Source organism: Mastomys coucha, unplaced genomic scaffold, assembly GCF_008632895.1.
Source record: "Mastomys coucha isolate ucsf_1 unplaced genomic scaffold, UCSF_Mcou_1 pScaffold22, whole genome shotgun sequence".
NCBI lineage: Eukaryota > Metazoa > Chordata > Mammalia > Rodentia > Muridae > Mastomys > Mastomys coucha.
The window spans coordinates 220,166,728-220,187,735 of record NW_022196905.1 but is presented as its reverse complement, the minus strand read 5'-3'; the positions used below and the strand labels follow the sequence as shown (position 1 = coordinate 220,187,735).

Genomic DNA, 21,008 nt, shown 5'->3' with positions numbered 1-21,008 from the left:
TCGGAAGAAGGCTGGGGTCACCTCCCAAACACTCCTCGGAAGAAGGCTGGGGTCACCTCCCAAATACTAAACACAATTTATTTTATATCTACCAATATTAACAGGCTCGTTGTTAGTTATAAAATGTTAACCACCAAAAGGCAAAATAAGCCTAAGTAAGTCTTATGTTAATAATCTGATAGAAATCTAACAACAGATCCAGAAAAAGAAATAGATAAATTCAGTTATACCTTAAGAAATCAATGTTCCCCTTCACTATAGATACAAACAATCCTGCCAACAAAATCACCTATCTAACACCAACAAACCTTTACGCCTGACAGCATAACTCACATTTTCTTTTGCAAAATAACATGAAGAATTCACTAAGATAGATTATGTTTGTGGACAAAATAAAGGCTAGCAAGTTAAAAGTTAAATTATATTTTCATAGAAAATATAATTTTTGCCACAGTAAAATTATATGGGGAAATACTCAGTAAAAAGTATTTAGAAAGTCCTCCAAGTAACTGGAGTTAAATAATGTGTTTCCGTATAACCCATGAATCAAAAATGAAGTTATAATGATACATGTTATATATTTGAAACCAAGGAAAGTCTATATACTACATATCAAAATATTCTTGAGGAAATGCAATAGTTCTAAATGCATATATTAGGAAAAGGCATCACAAATCCATAATCTAAGCTTGTACTTTATAAATAGAAAAAGTCAAACTACACTTACAGAAGTGGAATAAAGAAGACAGAAATATAGATAACAATTATAATAGAAGAAGATTTACCTTTCTGGAAATATTTAAAATGCCAGTAAATGAATAGCAACAGGCAAAAATCTCCATCAGAAATAAAATCCTTCCAATTATATCTAATAGTAATCAAATATATCAAACAGAACTGACTGAGAAACACATTGGACAATTTTCAGTCACTAGCCACCTGGCAAAAGTAAATGAGATATAACCATCAAAAGGTAACATTATTAAATTTCAAAACTTAAATGTTGGTGAACTTAAGTCATAGAAGTTTCTGCACTGATGTGGCATCGACCAGAGTAGAAACCAAGCGTCAGACATGGCAGAAACCAAGTTGACTACATATGTCTGTAGCTGAAAACTGATGCCAGCCATAGCAGAAACCAGGTTGGTGATGTCTGGTAAAGTCAAAGCCATTAAAAGCCAAGCTGACAATGTCTGGTAAAGTGGGAAACCAATGCCACTTTCAAGCAGTTATTGGAAAGAAATGCTTATACATGGATTTAAGGAAATCATTTGGAAAATGTTCACTAGTGAAGCTCCAATAAAAAAGAAAATGTTGCAAACAAGCCAAATATCCATTACTAAGAAAGTACATCAGCATATTGGGAAGTTCCCATTCTATTTGGCAGCAAAGTTAGTAAATATTTATTTCATATAACCAAAAGATAAAGCTCGGAAACTATTAAGAAAAGAAGAACCAGAGGCAGGGCAAGCAGGAAAACAAGATGTGGTAAGATGTTTAGAGAGATTCAAAACATATAAGCCAACACTCTTACCATTTAAGTTGTGAAAATAGTGATCTGCAGCTTCATGTTACACAGTATACAGATGTGAGACACAACTACAGGGACACACAGGATGACCAGTAAAAGTCAGACCGCCTTGATGGTGGGAAGGAGGGGGGCACTGGAAATGTGACTGAGGACAGAACACAGAAGTTTTGAGATTTCTTAAATTCCATTTAAAAAAATGTACTGTATTTTTCTTTGTTCCTTTATTTTTTATATATTCTTATGAATTTATTTAACTAAAAAGAGGCAAAGCCATGTGCTGGTGAGATATAAAATGGAAGTGTATGGAGCTTTAATTAGGTGAATGAAATCTTAAGCTGGCCACTGTGAGCACTGAGTAGGTTGTGCGTGGGACCACAGACAGTGGGGGGCGCTAGGAGGCAATGAGCCACAGCTTAACTACTTGGTAGCTTCCTCCCAAAGGACTGAGCAGCCTAGAGAGTACAACTGACTCAGTGATAATAATTTGTCTCATGACACATTGAAGGAAAAATGAAACCAATAACGTGATAGTAATAAGAAAATTGAAGGCCTTTTCGGCTGAATTGGGAAGCTATCGAAAGGGGACGATATGATTTAGTGGCAGATGAGCAAAGTATTCCATTCTAAATGATGAGAACTTCAAAGCACAATCAGGAGATAAGTGGGCAGCTAAAACTGGCTAGCATCTAAATGACAAAGAAACTATGCATGAAGGGTGTTATAGAGGAATTTTCTATGGAAATTAAATCATCTAATCACTTAAAAGTATAGCAGTCAGAGCTTGGGGAACAGAGGGAGATAATGTGCCTAAAGGAAAGTTTGCAGAGAGCAGGGACATGACCAATAAATGTGATCACTGTGAGAAGTACATCAGAGTTAGGCATCTGGAATCTTAATGAAGCCATAGCAACCTAGGGGGCCTCTTGCAGGCCTGCAAAAAGATACAGTCTCCTTTCTATAATACAGACTTTATGCTCCTTTGAGGAAATAGTGGGTCCTTATAAGGGCGATGTCATCCAGAAAAGTGAAAGGCAGAAATACTCATAAACTTGGATGTGACAATTTGAAAATTGAGATCAGGAAAAGTTATGGTCAGCCAAGACTATAGTAAAATAGCAATGGATGCCAGTAGGAGCCTGTACCCCTATTAGGTAGAATACTGTATTAGGTAAAGTACTGAGGAGACGTGTTTGTGAGCACTGGGTATTGCCTGCCCTCCTAACTGGTTCCATGTCATCTGCAACAGGCAAGGCACACCGAGGAATGGTAAATGTATGCTTCGTCTAGTCTCTATCTCCTCTTTGAGACATTTATGATATTTCTACTTCTACCAATCTTGTGAAGAACAGGGTCTGGAAGTTTGGTTCTGTGGTATCAAGCTTGGCTAGCATGCACAGTGCCTTGGGTTCAAGCACTAATACTGTAAAAGAAACAAAACAAAGATATTTTAAAAATAAAACACAAGACTCATGCATTTCAATGGAACGTAGAGTTAACAGACTATGAGAACTTGGGATGATTATCTCTGAAGAGAGGACAACACCAAGACCCAGAAATGAACCAGAAATGGACCCAGCTCTCGGACAACAGGTCCTTGTTCTAAAATAGCTTTTGTAGCATCCTCCCTTTAGCCTGTGACATTTCCATCTACCACTCATGTACCATCTAAAAAAATCTAAGAACTTCCAATGAATGCTAAAAAAATGTCCTGAAATTTTACAACAATTTTTCTACAGCAGCTTCATGTGGCAAGCTGGATTTTAATTAATTAAAAAAAGAAGGAGAGAGGGGGGGGAGAGGGAGAGAAAGAGGGAGAGAAAGAGGGAGATAAAGAGGGAGAGAGAGAGGGAGAGGGGGGGATAGAAAGAGGGAGAGGGAAAGAGAGGGAAAAAGGGAGAGAGGGAGAGGCAGAGAGGGAGAGAGGGAGAGAGAGTCCCCTTACTTAAACCCTGTAACCCCTGTAACAGTTTTATAACAACTTTCACACCAGAGTTTGTTGTTGCTTTTCCTTTTAGAGATAGAATCTTGTCTATCTCAGCTAACCTTGAACTCACTGCAAGGCTGAGAATGACCTTGAAACTTGAGATCCTCCTACATTACCTAGCCCAGCCAGACACTGCCAGCTGGGTTCATGCAGTGCTGAGAATTGAATTCAGGGCTTCTTGCTTGCAAGCCAGTGTTCTTACACCTTAGCAATATCCCAAGTTCTTTCATTTTGAATCGAACCTGATGGCTAATATCAGTAGCATCCTGAATGCTTACTGGTTTTCAAATGGCTTCTTCTGTTATCTTTTAAGAATAATATGTATAAAAACTTAAGGCAGTGATGTAACAATGAGATTTTAATATCTATATTTAAATGGCAAAGGTTTTTCCTTGATATTTTCTTCAAAGTGTGTATTGCAAATATGGTATCTAACACTCCATTTCCACTGTGTCTCAAGAGCAGGGATGTACAGAGATTATTATATGACCACAGGTTATTTTACATTTATTCAAGGAGAAGGCTAGAAAAGTATGGCAGATGTTTCAAAATCCTTCTAAGTGTGGTCACTCACACACACACACAAATTTATATATATGTGTATAGGTATACATAGACATTATACATATCCAAGAACAGTTAGGTTTCATGTGCCTAAGCAAAATGAAAGTTGAAGCTTTTATTATATCCCCCAAAAATTCCTCATACAGACAACATCAAGGTTATTAATTCACAGAGCTCATTGAATTGCTTATGATGATACATTTTAGGTTCTAAGTAGCTTGACCAAAATATCTGCAGTCTCTGATGATTCATTGCTCATTTTCTTATGAAATTTAAATTTTCAATGTTAGACAAGTAACATTTAATTCAAACACTGTCTTCTGCTTTTTATTGTGTCAGGAAACAATAAATGCCCATGTATAACTATTGGAATTTTGCTTTATTTCTGCAGAGAAGTTCACATAGTGCCCAGGGTTATCTACAAAGGATATAACGTGGCAGGCTAAGCATTCTCACTCCTGTGGCCTAAAGCAGACGTGGAATGCATCACACATTTTTTCATTGCTAAATTCTTATCTCTCTGATGGGCATACAAGCACACATCTTATCTTAAAATATTTACTTAGTAAAATCACTCTACACTGAACATAAGGAGAAGCAATATACAGTGTGGGCAACTGAAATTTAGTCACTAAACAACTGGATCCAAAATGAACAGGGGTGAAGTGTCACATTCAAGGACATTATGGCACCTATAAATTCATGTGTGGGACATATCACAGCTAGAATGAGCGTTGGATTGATTTAATAATCTATCCATATCATGAGTTGTCTTCTGTGATCAGAAAGGAATGGCAGGCACTAAGACATGGAGGGACTGAGAACTCACTTTATGCCTGAATAATATAAAACAAAAGTCATGAGACAACTTTACTACTATTCCTTGCCTACCTTCCTGATGGCTTGTAAAGGTCAATTTCATGACTTCTTTGATTCTAGCATGAGGAGAAGTGAAGATATACCTGCCATTTGTATGATGTGCATTTAATAAGCACCAAACATGTAGAAAGTGCATGGTACAAATAGAAAAGTTTCCTCTTCAGTCTTCCCGAACACTGGTTTTCAGTACTTAAATTAACATTGCCAGCACTGCAAGAGGATTTACACTCAGCCCTGCACCCCTCCTCCTTGCACTGTTCTCCATGCCCCCTCTCTCCACACCCCTCTCTCTGCATCCTTTTTTATAGCCCCCTCTCTGCACCCCTCTCTCTGCCCCTTATCTCTGCCACCCTCTCTTCACCCATCCCTTTGCATTCCTCCCTTCCCTCTCTCTCTGTATCTTTCTGTGTACCCCTGCCTTTGCACCCTCTCTGTAACCCTCTCCATGCCCCCTCTATCTACACCCCTCACTCAGCACTCCTCCATGTCCTCTCTCTTCACCCCTCTCTGCACCCCTCTCTCTGCCCCTTATCTCTGCCACCCTCTCTTCACCCATCCCTTTGCATTCCTCCCTTCCCTCTCTCTCTGTATCTTTCTGTGTACCCCTGCCTTTGCACCCTCTCTGTAACCCTCTCCATGCCCCCTCTATCCACACCCCTCACTCAGCACTCCTCCATGTCCTCTCTCTTCACCCCTCTCTACACCCCTCTCTCTGCCCCTTATCTCTGCCACCCTCTCTTTGCCCATCTCTTTGCATTTCTCCCTTCCCTCTCTCTCCATATCTCTCTTTGCACCCCTCTCTCTGTACCCTTCTCTCTGCACCCCTCCCTGACCTTTCTCTCTTCAGCACTCTCTCTGTACCCCTCTCTATGCCCCTTCTCTCCACACCCCTCCCTCTGCATCCCTCCCTGCCTGTTCTCTCTTCACTCCTCTCTCCATGCCCCTCTCTCTGCATCCCACTCCCTGCCCCCTCTCTCTGCACTCCCCTTGCTTCATTTCTTGCTCTGTCCTCCACACACCTCTGCCTTCATCACTGTCACATAGAACTTCTGATTCCTCATTTCCCTGAGAAGTACTGTGAGCATTTCCTCACTAGTCTCTGTTCTTTTATTGATGTAATAATCTTGTCTTTGTTTAAATACTTCTTGCTGCTATTCTGGGCCCTCTTTATATTCTTTTACACCTTATTAGTCTGGTGTATATGCTGGAGTTCCTCTCACATGGCATCTGTAATTGTAGCCACTCACCAAGTGAACAGCAAGTGCTTAAAACACTGAAAAAAACTCTCAGCCCAGCTTTCCATGGCTCTTCTGTTTACTCAGGCTTCTCAGAGAATTTATTTCACCACATTATTCCTTGGATACATTTTTGTATATTAGGAAGATGCTAATTCCCATATATTAAACCATGCTAACAACTAAATATATTAACCTACACTACGTTTTAGGTGTCATGTTGGAAGCAGGATGTATTATTGCAACTAAAGACTCTCCCAGTGACCAGAAGCAAATGTGAGTGAATGCCATGCATTCTAAAGGATCATTGAAGCAAGAACCATTCAAGCTTTATCTGTGGTATACCCTTTCATGTCGAGAGAAGAGGTAAGGAGACTGTAGAAGAAGCAGGTATACAGAAATTGTTCTCAACATCATGCACATGGTACTTATAAACCAAAGGAGGAACATAGGGAAAGATGTAAGGAAAAAGATGCATGAAACTTTCAATGGACCAAGGTTCTACTGGGTAGCAGGTCTGGCTCCTGGCTCTGAAAAATATAAACAGGAAATCGAGAACCCATTTATCCTGACACTGCCAAGTCTTTTGCCTTGATGCTCACAGGTTGAATTCCTCCCTCCAGTAATGCAGGTATCAGGATGGGAGCAAATCAAGAGTTTTCACGAGGTTCACTCGCATGGAAAGAAAGAATAAGATGATACAGATGAGAGAGAAAAGGAAGAGGCATGAACATGCATGTCACTAGGCTTTCATAGTGTTGAGCGCAATTTCTATTGATATCAAAAACACAGCATAGTTTCTGAAAACTAAGCAAATATTAAAGTAGTGAAATAGTGATCTCATGGGGCACCTAGTGATGCTCCATGGATTTGCTATTCAATAGGAATTTAAAAGATTTGTATGTCAAAAATTTGGAAACAAATAAAAGGAAGAAGGGAGAAAGAGTGAGAAGGAAAGAGAAAAAGGATAAGGAAGTCAGTAGAAAGAGCGGATTCTAAATGAATTCAAAGACAAACGGCTAAGGATGTGGACTGTCCATGAATGTCAGCAAAGTGACCAACAATGATGGAAGCAGCATAGAGGTGGGATGTCATCTAATGGCAGCATTCACAGGAGACTCAGATCACTTTCTCCTTATGTGAGGCATGGTTTTTAACCTAAAGAGTGGCACAAGAGGAATTATTTGTTCTGTGATACTGTGAACTGATCACTCAGTGAACCAAACACTGAGCACCTACTGAGTAAGACTCAAAGTGCCATGTGCAATTTAGCACCACACTGCCTTGACTATAAGTGGTGCATACAGCCTGCGTGGAAGGATCTATAACATTATAACATCAGCAAGAGCCAGTTTGAATGAAAAGATCAATGAATCTGCCTTTGAGTCTGCCTGAGTTGGACACAATCGATAAGCAGTCTCCATGTTTTCACTCTGGCGACACTCTGTACTAGATATCATAGTACATCTCCACAAAGCTAGCATCCTTTCTGGTTTGGCTTCCTGCTGTTTCCTTTCTGGTGTTCGCTAATATGCATCCAGGTTGGGTATGAAGCACCAGCCAGTATGTAATCGGAGACACCAGGCATGATAGAAATCATACTGAAAAATGAAATTAGAAAATCTGAAGATAAAGATGTGTATGAAATGTAGAAAATAGTTAAAGAGAGTCCAGGGCAGCACAGAGAGGGAGAATATGTATCTAAGGCTTCAGAAGGGAAGACCGCTGTTCTTCCTAACAAAGAAAATAAAAACTCAGGGAATTATAAGTTGTGGAGAATGAGAGATTTCACTCGTCTGAGAAAGGGTCTCAGTAAGTGCACATTGCAGCTGTATAGCAACTTCACAGAGACCCCTTCAGGCCCTTACTGGTGCTCACTCAGTATGGGTGAGCTCACTCTTTCTGTTTTCTGCCTTGTTTGCTTCCATGTATATCCATGTCGACCCTTTGACTTTCTTTTCCTTGTGTTATGAAACTATTTTCAATTAAGATGTCTAATTATATTCCATATTTGAAAGGCTTCTTTAGTCGAGAGCAAATGAGAAGAGGAATAATGAAAGGGAGCCGTCTCACGTCCTTTGGCAGATGAAACAGAGCTTTGGGGAATTATTTGTGATTTTCTTCTTCTTTTTCAATAATAATCAAGATGTTAAATTCATCTATAAAAACGCATGGGCTTTCATATACAGAAGTGGTAAACTTTCTCTTGGTAAAGTGTGAATGAGCTATAGTCCTTGGGACTTCGGTCACCTAATGTAGGGAATCCCAGCTTATACAAGAATTCTTTAACATACAAACCGAACCTAAGCATCAGCTCTACCCGCTTGCCCTGCTACAGGAAGCTCCTTTGATCTAGGGACTGAGGGGGTAGGCTTAAGTTATGAGCATTTTAAAATTAAGACTAAACATTTTTGGTAGAAAGAAATGAGTCAGGTTAGTTGAGATGCAAGCAGTAAATTTGTGGTTTTCCTTGTGTTGATTTGACTTTTAAAAAAAACAACATGGCTAAGGATGGGTTAGGGGGCCTTTTTGGAGAGGAAATGAGGAAAGGGGATAACATTTGAAATGTAATTAAAGAAAATATGTACTACAAAAATAAAAATTATTTGTTAAGCTCTTTTTCAGAGAACCTTATTCCACCTTAGGCTATCTCTTCACTTTCAAATATTCTGAGGACTTGAAGCAACTAGCTATACAATGTAGGCAAGAAAATTCTGTGCTAGATGGAGCTAAACCACCCAGGAGAGGAGATATCCTGGCTTGGATTATCTGTATTGTAGGGAACTACCTGGACTGGTTTAGTATTCATAAACATAAAGTGGGCCTCAGTTCCTAAAAGCATACTAGGCTCAGGTGTAAAGGAATAAACAGATCCCAAGAGAATCTAATGAACCTGCTCTCACTACAGTCCTATAAATAGATTTGGGAAATATTAAGATAAGTAGAACACATAAATGCACAATATTAAACATTAAAATTCATGTCTGCATATACACATCTGCTGATGTATGTGTGTGTATATTTGTATGTGTGTGTATGTGTGTGTATATATGTGTGTGTGTATGTGTGTGTATGTGTGTGTGTGTTTATGTGGAGTTGGAGTGATGTTTTTATACACTAGGTAAAGACTATTTCTGTAATGTACAAATGCTAATTTCTAAACCATCAGAGATCTGTTTACAGGCCAAGTTTTGGTATTGTTAACCATTACTTATCTCAGAGTTTTGTAAACACTTCTTCTCTCACCTAATTTGGTAAACTAAAAATCTGACGGCCTGTAGCAAAGTCAGGAGGTAGAAGATGAAACTTGCAGGAAGAGATAGGCTTCTGGGAGAGGAACTAATGAGCTACATGGCAAACACAGAATAGAATAAATGAGTTATTAAGTTACAAGCTAGTTGAGAATGAGCCTAACTATAAGGCCTAGGTATTCAATCTAAATGTCTCTCTGTCATTATTCAGGAACTGGTGGTCCCCCAAAAAGTCCCATAATAGTGGTGTGTGTGAGTGTGTATGTGTGTGTCTGTGTGTGTGTGTCTGTGTGTGTGTGTGTCTGTGTGTGTGTGTCTGTGTGTGTGTGTCTGTGTGTGTGTTGATTTTGCTTTTTGTACAATATATAAAGAGTCGAAGCTATTAATCTGTGTTTAAAACAGCTAATAATTTCAGTCTTCAGATACTTCCAAACTTTCCTTACCTCAAACCATGCTATGCATGATGCTACAGGGAAGTCACATCCAAAGGAATGAACTCATTGGACACTCCTCTGATCAGCAGTGACCCAATTTCACTGTGCTTCCCCAGGAGATGAAATGCAAAGTTTGTGGGAAAGGGAGAGATTTGAAACCATCTCTATGCAGGGAATCAAGAGAAAATACATGGACTGGGAACAACAACAGAAACAAAGCATGTTAAATTTACCAAGGCAGATGGTCCAGAGTCACCTTATGATAGATATTAAGACCCTGTCATGCCAGGCTGGTTTCTTTGTTCATCATAGACTTAGCTCATGTCTGTCTCCACCTGTGTAGCCATAATGATGCCCACTACTCATTCTATTTCTTATTTCTTAGTCCTTTTCTTTTCTCATCCCCTCTTCCTTCCTTTCCACTCTCTTTCTTTCTTCTCCTTTTCTTACTCCTCATCCTCTTCCTATGCTTCTACCTTCTTCCATTTTTATTTCATGCTCCTCAATATTCTTGAGTATCTTTATGCTCACATTTCAGGTCTTAATTTAAAAGACACCCAGAAAATAAAGACTATTTATCCAAACTCAGTAAACTCTTCCATTCTTTCTCAGTGTATTTATTGCCCTATTGAATGCTGCACTTTTCCTTAATAGTATTTAATCATAAACTCTTCTCACATATGGATATTTGCTTATGTCATTTATCCCACTGGACATTAAGTACTGTGAAGGCAAGAATGGATATGCTTGTGGTGTTCAGTCTTGTAAAAGCCTTTCAGAGGTCGCTTCCTAATGAGTAATGATAGTTTGTTAATTTTCACATTTCTATCTATATCTGCAGTACCTGAAGCTTCCAAATATTACCTTAATATAAATAAAGCAATTAATTTATCATCATAATATGCTCAATTGCCTTTCAGTATGCATTCACAGCTATCTAAGTTACCAAACAAGCACTTCTATAAAACAGATTGTTAACAAAGAAGCGATATGCTTGAACAGCTATCATTGTAATGCTTATTATGTATTGTCATGGGGAATGACTCCTGTACCTGATATATGTTGTATTCCTCAATACCTTGGATCTTTGATTATTGTTTCATTGGTTTTAGGGCTCTGTAAAGTACAAAAGAACAAAGTTTTAGAATGTTTTATTTTATACACACACATACTTCAGCTTATTAAAATATCCATCCATGAATATATGAAATAAATACATTATAAGCATGGAAGACTCGTTACATTGTTCATAGAATATTACTCTAGTCTGAGTTAATTACCTTTTAACCCAAAGAGTTTACTAGAAGAGTTATCATTGTCTTTTATGTCCTACTCACATGTGCCTGGTACTGTTCTTTGCCAGACACTGCTCTATATGCATAGATTAATTCATTAATTCCTCATAACCACAGACCAACGTGAGGTCAACACAGTAGGTCTATATTGCTCAAACCCTACATATTCCAAAAATGCCTGCCTTCAAGATCAGCCTTTAGTTGGTTTGCTGGGAGTGACCCCTGAACTCTTAAAAGAGTCTGATAAGAGGGTCTGGACTTTTCAGACCTTAGTGTCATTTGTACCTTGTTTCTCATCTTCCAAGGATTACCTTCTTCCTCATCTTTAAAACCCTCCCCCTACCATCCCTTCCCCCTATTCATAGCATCTGCCTACAGCTTCCCTTGTCACATCATAGCCCCTTTTCATTTCCTGGTATCTATATTTATTCTAGGTTTTATGCCCACAAAAAGACATAGGGAATAGTATTGCTTTACATTTACATAAGATTACATAATACATGCATGTATTTGTGTATGTGTATAAAGGCATCACTGTTGCATTTCATTGCTTCAGAGAACTTGAAAATGAGTTTCCCTTACTGAAGACACCATACACTTTAGACAAAGGACTTGAAGTAATCCAGCTAGATACAACCCAAAAGTCTCTTCCCTAAGGTCTACCGACTTTCATAGTACTAGAAGGTCTTATGCAAGATTTCAAGGGAAAAAAATCAATAGTCCTACCCAGCTGTGACACCAAGAACCACAATGGCTAGCATAACAAGAGATAGCCAGGTGCAACACTGGCACTTGTATCTTAGGAGTAATCTACACCTATCTAATTGGGCATTAGATGCACTCAGTAGGAGGGGCTTCATGCTTTGTAGTAGAAACCTAGCCAACTAGTTGTGGATGTGAAGCTATGGAGACTAAAGGAGCACCTATTACTGACATTTCTTGAGTAAGTATCATTTCTAACACTATTCTAAATGCATATTCTTAGAGCAACAGGTAAATGTAGCTCATGTCTCTCATTAAAGAAGCTTCTCTGTGCTTAAAAAAAGCACAGCTGGTCACAATGCAGAGAATGATGGTGGGGTGCCTAGCTCAAGTGACATATTTAACCAGCTCCCTACACAGAAAGCAAGGAGCACTGTGGAAGAGGGACCAGAAAAATTATAAGGACCAAAGGGTCAGGAAATCTGCTGAGACTTAATGCCTTCTATGTATTACAGAGAGCTGCATGTGTGAAACTCAACAACATGGTTGTTTAAACAAGATCTCAAAGATAAAAATACCAGTTGACATACAAATATGAATAGGGGTGATCTCACAACACCCCCTCCTTGAGGAAAAGGGTGTAATTAATGTAATTAATGCAACATGTAATTAATGACTGCTGGGAGAGGAAATATCAGTCTAACCCAGGGACAAAAAAACAGTAATGAATTAATTGGAGATGAAGGTTGATGAAAATATAGGACACCTTATATGAGATACTTTTAATTAATTCTTTAAAGGCATGTCTTGGTACGGATGATGCTTTACTCTTTGTTGCTCCAGGTAGTCAGGTGAGTGTATTACAAAGCATGGCTTAGAATGAAGACCTGATGATGCTTTAGGGAAAGGGACACTGGAGTCTAGACAGCTAAAGTCAGTCATTCACCCTGTAGGCTCATGTAATTAACTTCAGTTCAGACTTAAGCTCAGAGCCCAAGTGAGTTCTCCTGGTTTTCCATAACTTATCCCTGTTGCATCTCTTTGCTGAGAGCTCTGAGAATGGGCATACACGACTCCATCAGAAAGAGATACCAAAAGTCATTCTCTGAGTAGCCTCATGAATCTTCTCCTATCAGAGATTCAAGTTTACATCCTTTTACTCTTGTAAAATATGGCAATATTGTTCAGCTTTTCTGAATATTAGGAAGGCTTTTAGTGCCTACCTTAGAGTGGCCCTCGGAGACATAAGTACTTTCTGACTTTGGAATAGGTATAGGAAAGGAACTGAGCAAAGAAAGGTCACATGGTGCAGTCACAGTCCGGCCATTAGTTGGAATCAGTATATGAATTCTAGCACAATGTTATTGATCAATGTTTTGAACATTTTACCCATATTCAATGTTTTCTACAATCATAGTATTTATTTTTATATGCCATGCATAAGTATATTTTAAAATGCCACCTTAGCCCATTCCTTGTATTTACAATAAGGAAAGATAACTTTCAAATCTTTATCTTCATTATTAACTATAAATATTTCATTTTATCTCTAAGAGTTATAATAAACTAGCATGTGTCAAGGTTCTGGGATTAATATATAAGAATGAATAAAAAATGGAAAATATTTCATTGAGTTAAATATTTTTTTAACTGTTTCATTACTTCAAAAACAAAACTCTTCCAGTCCTGACAGCTATGCAGGTGCAACATGTGATCTCATTTTCAGATTGGTTCCCAGGCCACACTAAAAGCCAAAACATTCAGATATGCAAGTTGCTTCCAGAAAGTGATGTAATATTTGCATGGAGACAAAATGTAACCTATCTACACTTTAAGTTGTATCTTAATAATAATAATTAACAATACTTAAGGTCAATGCTATAAAATAGATATGCTATATCATTTAGAATGTAATACCGAAAAAGTATGTGAATTATAAGCACAGATAGAATAAAAATATTTTAGAGTCAAGGATAAGCTCAAAGATGTAAAATACACTGATACAAAGAGCCAATGTCAAATGGCTTTTAATTTAGACAATTAACTAAACTACAGGGAAGTAAATCATATATCAGACCAGGCCTACATTGAGAAAGAAAATATTCCATCTCTAATTCTCTTAAAAGATCTGGTTCAAATGTGATAGATCCAGTAATGGATTGAAGATAAGTGATAGGAATTTTTATAATAAGAAATTAGATAAAACATTACAACTGAAGAAAATGTAACATACCAATCAGTTGCTAAGTAGATGTAAAACAAAAGGTAATACACAATTCACATAAAAATGCCATATGTTTGGTATATTAAGCTTTTATTCTGGCCTACACTGCAAAAGACACTCTGGTCTCATTGGACATGATTGCTATGTATCGGAGATGGTAACTTCATGCTAACACTTGAACATGCCAAAAGTTATCCATCCTTTAAATATCACCAAGAAATTTAACATTGTGCTCCCTTGTACATATTACATATGTCAGTGCCCTGTCCTAAATATCACAAAAAGTGAATACCATTACATTAAAAATTGTGATGAGTCTATCCACACAAATACAGTATAGCTGCTTAGATATAAACATACTTGCGTGTGATACATAGTGTCCCAACATGTCCTTAAATGATTTTTTTTAATGCAAGAAAAAGGAATTGCAGAATAATAATGTAAGTAGTCCAAAGAACAAAATTTTATGATGCAGAAACCTTTATTGTTATAAGTAGCTGATTCTCTCAGGCTTATTTTGTCTTGGTTGTGGTGTTGTTCATTGCTTGTCAGTCTCCATCACATGATGATGTAGCCAGAACTAATAATTTCTCTAATCTTCTGAAGGCCATAGACCCACTAAACAAACACACCAAAGAAGTTGTTGAAAACAGTAAGTCTCATTTAACACTTATCATTACCTTCTCAATAAATTATTGAGTAAGGTATTTCTCTCATTAGAATATGAACATTTCTTTTAAAACAAACAGCAAAGTTCTATTAGAAGTGACTTCCTGATCTTAGACCATATTGAAGATTATTGTTTATGATTATGATGTGTCACATTCAAAGAGGTGGAAATGGCACCATCTGGGATTGTGTTTTCCATGACAGAGGCAGGTACATCCTTTAGTTTCTGTCTTCCCTTCTACAGTAGATTCCTAGGCTTACATGGTTCAACCCAACATCAAACACGCTGAAAACTGTTGCACATGCTGCTCCATGGAAGACACTTGAATCTCTTATGCTTTACACTGACCGGGGATATCTGGGTGATCTGGGGGCAAGAGCCTCCTCAGTAAAAGGTTCTGGTATATGCTAGCCATAGGAGCTGGGAGGATTGAGATGAGAAGTGGTCAATGTTCAGAGACAGAATGAAACCAGTGCCTCAGGGAATCTTGAAATACAGAAGTCTTCCAGTATCCCAGAAAAAAAAAATCAAGTCTTTGTTCCCTACAAGGGCTGGGATTTATATATCTGTTTCACATGATATCTATATGTCGTCATTGAATATTTTTTATAATTAACCCCTTCTAAAATAAGGTGAAAAATTCTATCTCCTACAGCAACTTTCTAAAATCTTACTACTGTAGCCTAATTTCCATAATTTATTTTAAGAGCAAAGTGCAATTTAGCAGTCACAAAGGTTAACCTCAAAATGGTCTTAATTCAAGTGTATAATACTTCAAAATTTGTTAGAGTTAATAAAATAAGTCAAGCATATTCCCAGGATGCAAGGTAAATTCGCCACAATAACTTTTCTATGTAATAGTAAGAAATAGAAAGTAAACCATTCAAACTATATGAAAGTGATTTCCCAGTAGTAGCAATAATAACCTGAATTGTTGCTGCAGTAACAACAAAATCAATAAAATAACTTATGAATAGCTGTGTAAATAAAATTATAAAAAGCTGTAAAAAGAACTAAGGCACAATAATGCAGGCATGAATGAGAAAGTATTTACAATAAAATATCACTTCTTACACAAATTCATTTCTATTTTTAAAATAATTCAAGCAAAAATTCTAATGGGAGTAATTTTACAGTTAAAATTTTCTGGAGTTCATTGAAGCTGCAAATCATAAAGAAAATTTTGAGTATGGATGCTAAAGATGTTTGATCTAATGATAAAATATGTCATTGTGATACAACATTCAACACTATAAAGAAATGACTTGGAAAGGAATGTACATATTTATGATACCATATGGGAATCTGCCAAATGTACTGTCTTATTCATCCTTTTACTCAACAATATGTAGCACCTGACATGTACAACCATATTACATATGGAAATGACAACATATTACTTCACCCTCAGATTAATTTTGGAGGAGGCAAAATTAATTACTATTTTCATTAGTATAATTTAATTTAAACTGACATGGAGTTCATGGAAACAGACAGAGAGAAACATAAATTAAGGGTGCATTAAAAGAACTCGAATGGTGAAGGAAGAAAATTGTTGAGGAGATGTGGAGAAAATTGCTTACATTTTAGAAAGAAAAGCAAATGTGTAATATTCATCATGGTTACAAATTGCAGGTATATTGTGGAGGTAAACACAAAGAAATACAAAATAAAAATAAAAGTAAATGAATTTCATTAACATAAGTTTAATAGAGTTCAAGGGTACTTTTGAAACCTCTACACTTATACAAAGAAAACGTCAGGCACATTATACTAGAGAAAAGTCCTTTCACTTAAACTTCAAAATAGAAGTAGACACTATTTGTAATTACTCTACTACATTAAAATGTATTTTAAGTAAATGTTTAATACTAAGTGATAAGTAGTCAAAGGATAATTTAAATTTGGAAACATAACTCCTAAATGAATACTGTATAATACTTCAAAAATTGTTAGAATTAATAAAATAAGTCAAACATATTCCCAGAATGCAAGTATTTGACCTCTTTACTAAACAAGGAAATAGCTAGTAAAGCAATGGCCAAAAATATTTCATCTAACATATTGGCAAGGAAGAAAGAAGATTTGAGTTTGGAGCTGCTTTGAACCCCACTTTCTTGCACTCTGAAACACTTTCTCAGAGTGTCCTCGTGCTTGTATCAGAGCATCAAGAGTCACTCAAACTCCATGTTGTTAGTGGATGGTCCTCATACCAGGCACATTGCATCTTAACAGCCATCAAATACGTTTTAGGTAACCCATTGTGAAGCATTCAGCATGGTCTTTTAGGCACCACAGTCAACATTTGGGACAGGCATGCAGAATAATAACAGGCGAGATTACAAAATTGTTTCTTCATAATAGTACAAGCAAAAGTGTGGCACTGGCTTCCCAGAAAATGGCTTTTCAGAAAACATGCATCCATACTTTCAATGTGGCAATTTTAAGCACTTCTAATTATAAGATTCTATTCTAGGGAAGAAAACAGAAATACAGGCAGAAAGTAAGCCAGGTGTGGCAGCTCACACCTAGATCATGCATTAGAAAGCCTGACAGTAAGCTCACAGCAGAGGTGGAACCATCCAGAGCTGGAGAGAGAGAGTTCCAGGCCAGTTGACCTAGAGAGTGTGATCCATCCCAAAACAAAGGAGAAAGAAAGAAAAGGAACAGAGAAAGAAAAGAAAGAATGTATGAAATTTTTGCAGTATACATTAAAAAGGAAAAATTAGAATGTGTCTAAATATTAACAATATAAAATATTTGGAGATGTATGTTATATTAATATAGTTAAATATTATCACCACATTATACAGATACTCATGAAGAGTCAAAAATTCACAAAGGCTCATAGGGCAATGCTGAGTCTACATAACAATAATCAGTCATCTTTCCGCTTTCTGATAATGGTGTACTACATCCAGTAAGACCCCAGAGAACCCCAACCTTCCATCTCTGTTCCCATTAATATATTAATAAGTTTTCTTATCTATAAAGTGATATGAGCAGCTAATAATAATGATGTAGCAATATTAATAATAGCAAATTGTATTTCTCTATGTAATAACAAAATTAGAAATTCCAGTCTTAAGAGGATCTATCATACAGTAAGGTTTCACAACTGCTGCTGTAGCATTTATGCTGCTTATTGAGCAAGAGCCAACTCTAACAGTAGTAGAAAACTGAGATGATAATATCTGAGCTTAGTGGAGGTAGACCAATGTGGTTGTTTTGTTGCACAGAACCTGGGAAGCATGGCTCTTATGTTTGGAAAAGTTCCACTGTTCATGTAGAACCAAGGCAGATAGCAGAAACCTGCATCTGATTCTTTCTTGAATTTGAGTGCTAGTATATGGCCTGATCTTATGATGTGGTAGGACATAGGGTTGACTCAGAACATATGCTTCACAGAAGCCATCTGGCTCTCTATTCTGGGAAGTGACACCTCTGCCAGCTCTAAGAAGCAACCAAGCAGAGACTCTCAGAGACTCTCAGGCATTGTGTTTGGTATTTAGGCAAATGCTGGTGGGCAAGAAGCAATACAAAGCCATCATGCATATCTGCTTGGAGCTCCTAGGAGAAAGGCCTTTAGGCCTGAAATTCTATACATCTGCTACTTATTTTAGTGGACATAGACAATTTTTCTTCATTATTCATCACACACACACACACACATTTTATAAGTACATTGAAGAAATACATTTTAAAATACAGAGTAGATTGTATGTTTGTGGTTAAAAGCCATGGATATACAGATATGAACCAATGGGAATTTTCTTTTCATATTAAAGGGAAAATATATTTAGCAGTAGTTTGTAGCATCACTTAAAACACTATGCACAGCTCAGGTTCTCTAGCTAGACAAGACCTTTGAATATCAGTGTACTGGCTGGTTCTGTGTGCCAACTTGACACAGGCTGGAGTTATCACAGAGAAGGGAGCTTCAGTTGGGGAAGTACCTCCATGAGATCCAGCTGTGAGGCATTTTCTCAATTAGTGATCAAGGCGGGTAGGACCCCTTGAGGGTGGTGCCATCCCTGGGCTGGAAATCTTGGGTTCTATAAGAGAGCAGGCTGAGCAAGCCAGGAGAAGCAAGCCAGTAAGAAACATCTCTCCATGGCCTCTGCATCAGCTCCTGCTTCCTGACCTGCCTGAGTTCCAGTACTGACTTCCTCTGGTGATCAACAGCCATGTGGAAGTGTAAGTTCAATAAACCCTTTCCTCCACAACTTGCTTCTTGGTCATGATGTTTGTGCAGGAATAGAAACCCTGACTAAGACAATCAGCATATGTCATGTGTCTGGTCACTTTTCTGTCATTTGAATCACTTTACTCTATGCGCTGGTCAAACTATCTTCCCCAGTGATAATGAATCCACTAAACTATCACTCCAGAAGCATGTCAGATATCTTATGTCTTGATATTTGACTGTTACAAAGCTTTACTTTGGGTGTAGAACTGATGATGGGTTAGGAATCTTTCTCTCTCATTATTTGGTGGGAGGAGGAGGTGAATTCTGGGACTTGTTTATTGCTGCCATTAAGCCACAAACCTAATCCTTCGCATTCTGATTCTTGGAGTAAATGTTTTGTTTAAAACATTATTGACTTAGGGAACATCATTAAAGACAAATATAAGAGCAACCAAGAAACACTGGGAAATGCTGTCTTATAGATCGTCCATGACCATTACACATATAAACACAGCAATGATGGTTCAGTGTGTACTTGTACATACACAGTGCATACACACACATATAAAAGACAGTCTAGTTGGAAAGAAACAATGGCTTAGAAAGAATGAATAAGAGAGTGAAGTTAGCTGGGTGGTGGTGGTGCACACCTTTAATCCCCAGCACTAGGGAGGCAAAGGCAGGCAGATTTCTGAGTTCAAGGCCAGCCTGGTCTATAGAGTGAGTTCCAGGACAGTCGGGGCTATACAGAGAAACTCTGTCTTGAAAAAAAAAACCCAAAAAAATAAAAAAAGAGGGAGAGCGATGGTAAATGTAATTGTACTATATTACATATATGACACACAATATTAAAAGAAAGTTCATTTAAAAGACTGAAGAGAAGCAGAGTGGCTTGGGTTCCTTCTGGCCTCTCTGGGCTGGTGTCCTGAGCTGAACTTGGGCACAAGCTCTGCAGCCAGTCCCACAACACCCAGAGGGAGCTCCACTCCCAGGCACTCTGACACTCTCAGGATCAGAGGTGAGGAGGACCCAATATCTGTCCCAACACCAGGAGTAACTGGGACCTGCCATACCAAGCACACAGGAACTCTACCACCAGAGTGGCTCAGGTTCCTTCCTGCCTCTCTGGGCTGTTGTCCTGAGCAGGAACTTGGGCACAAGCTCTGCAGCCAGTCCCACAACACCCAAGGAAGCTGCTGCACTCCCAGGTGCTCTAACAAGCCCAGGGTCACAGGATTTCAGAATCACAGGATCACAGAGACAACCTGACTCTGAGGAGTTCTGATACCACCAGGATCACAGTCAGATTTAGCAAGGGCAGGTAGCACTAGAGATAACCAGATGTCAGGGGGCAAACATAAGAAAATAAACAACACAAACCAAGGTTACTTGGCATCATCAGAACCCAATTCTCCCACCATAGCAAGTCCTGAACACACTATCACACCAGAAATGCAAGATTCAGATATAAAATCACTTATAATGATACTGATATAGGATCTTAAGAAAGACATAAATAGCACCCTCAAAGAAATACAGGAGAACACAGGTAAAGAGCTAGAAGCTCCTAAAGAGGAAACACAAAAATCTTTTAAAGAACTACAGGAAAACACAATCAAATGGGTGAAGGAAATGAGCAAAACCATCCAGAGTCTAAAAATGGAAATAGAAACAATAAAGAAGTCACAAAGGGAGACAACCCTGGAGATGGAAAACCTAGGAAAGAGACCAGGAGTCATAGATGCAAGCATCACCAACAGAATACAAGAGATAGAAGAGAGAATCTCAGGGGTAGAAGACACCATAGGAAACATTGACACAACAGTCAAAGAAAATGCAAAAAGCAAAAAGCTCCTAACCCAAAACATCCAGGAAATCCAGGACGCAATAAGACCAAACCTAAGGATAATAGATAGAGAAGAGAGTGAAGATTCCCAATGTAATGGGCCAGCAAATATCTTCAACAAAATTATAGAGGAAAGCTTCCCTAACCTTAAGAAAGAGATGCCCATGAACATACAAGAAGCCTACAGAACTCCAAATAGACTGG

General features: G+C 38.0%; 1 protein-coding gene across 21 annotated transcripts in view; it reads right to left on the bottom strand.

The window, feature by feature from the left end:
* Window positions 1–21,008, bottom strand: part of Inpp4b (inositol polyphosphate-4-phosphatase type II B) — a 752,337-nt gene that overhangs the window by 371,269 nt on the left and 360,060 nt on the right. For 15 of the 21 annotated variants that reach the window (XM_031340446.1, XM_031340445.1, XM_031340449.1 and 12 more), the window contains one exon: window positions 10,931–10,994. The exons of 1 other annotated variant lie outside the window; for it this stretch is intronic. The gene's annotated coding sequence lies outside the window, so the exon portion shown is untranslated. Of the gene's footprint in view, window positions 1–1,534; window positions 1,677–9,887; window positions 10,074–10,930; window positions 10,995–21,008 lie in introns of all 21 variants that reach the window. 5 more of the 21 variants (XM_031340451.1, XM_031340450.1, XM_031340447.1 and 2 more) reach the window with 3 other exon arrangements.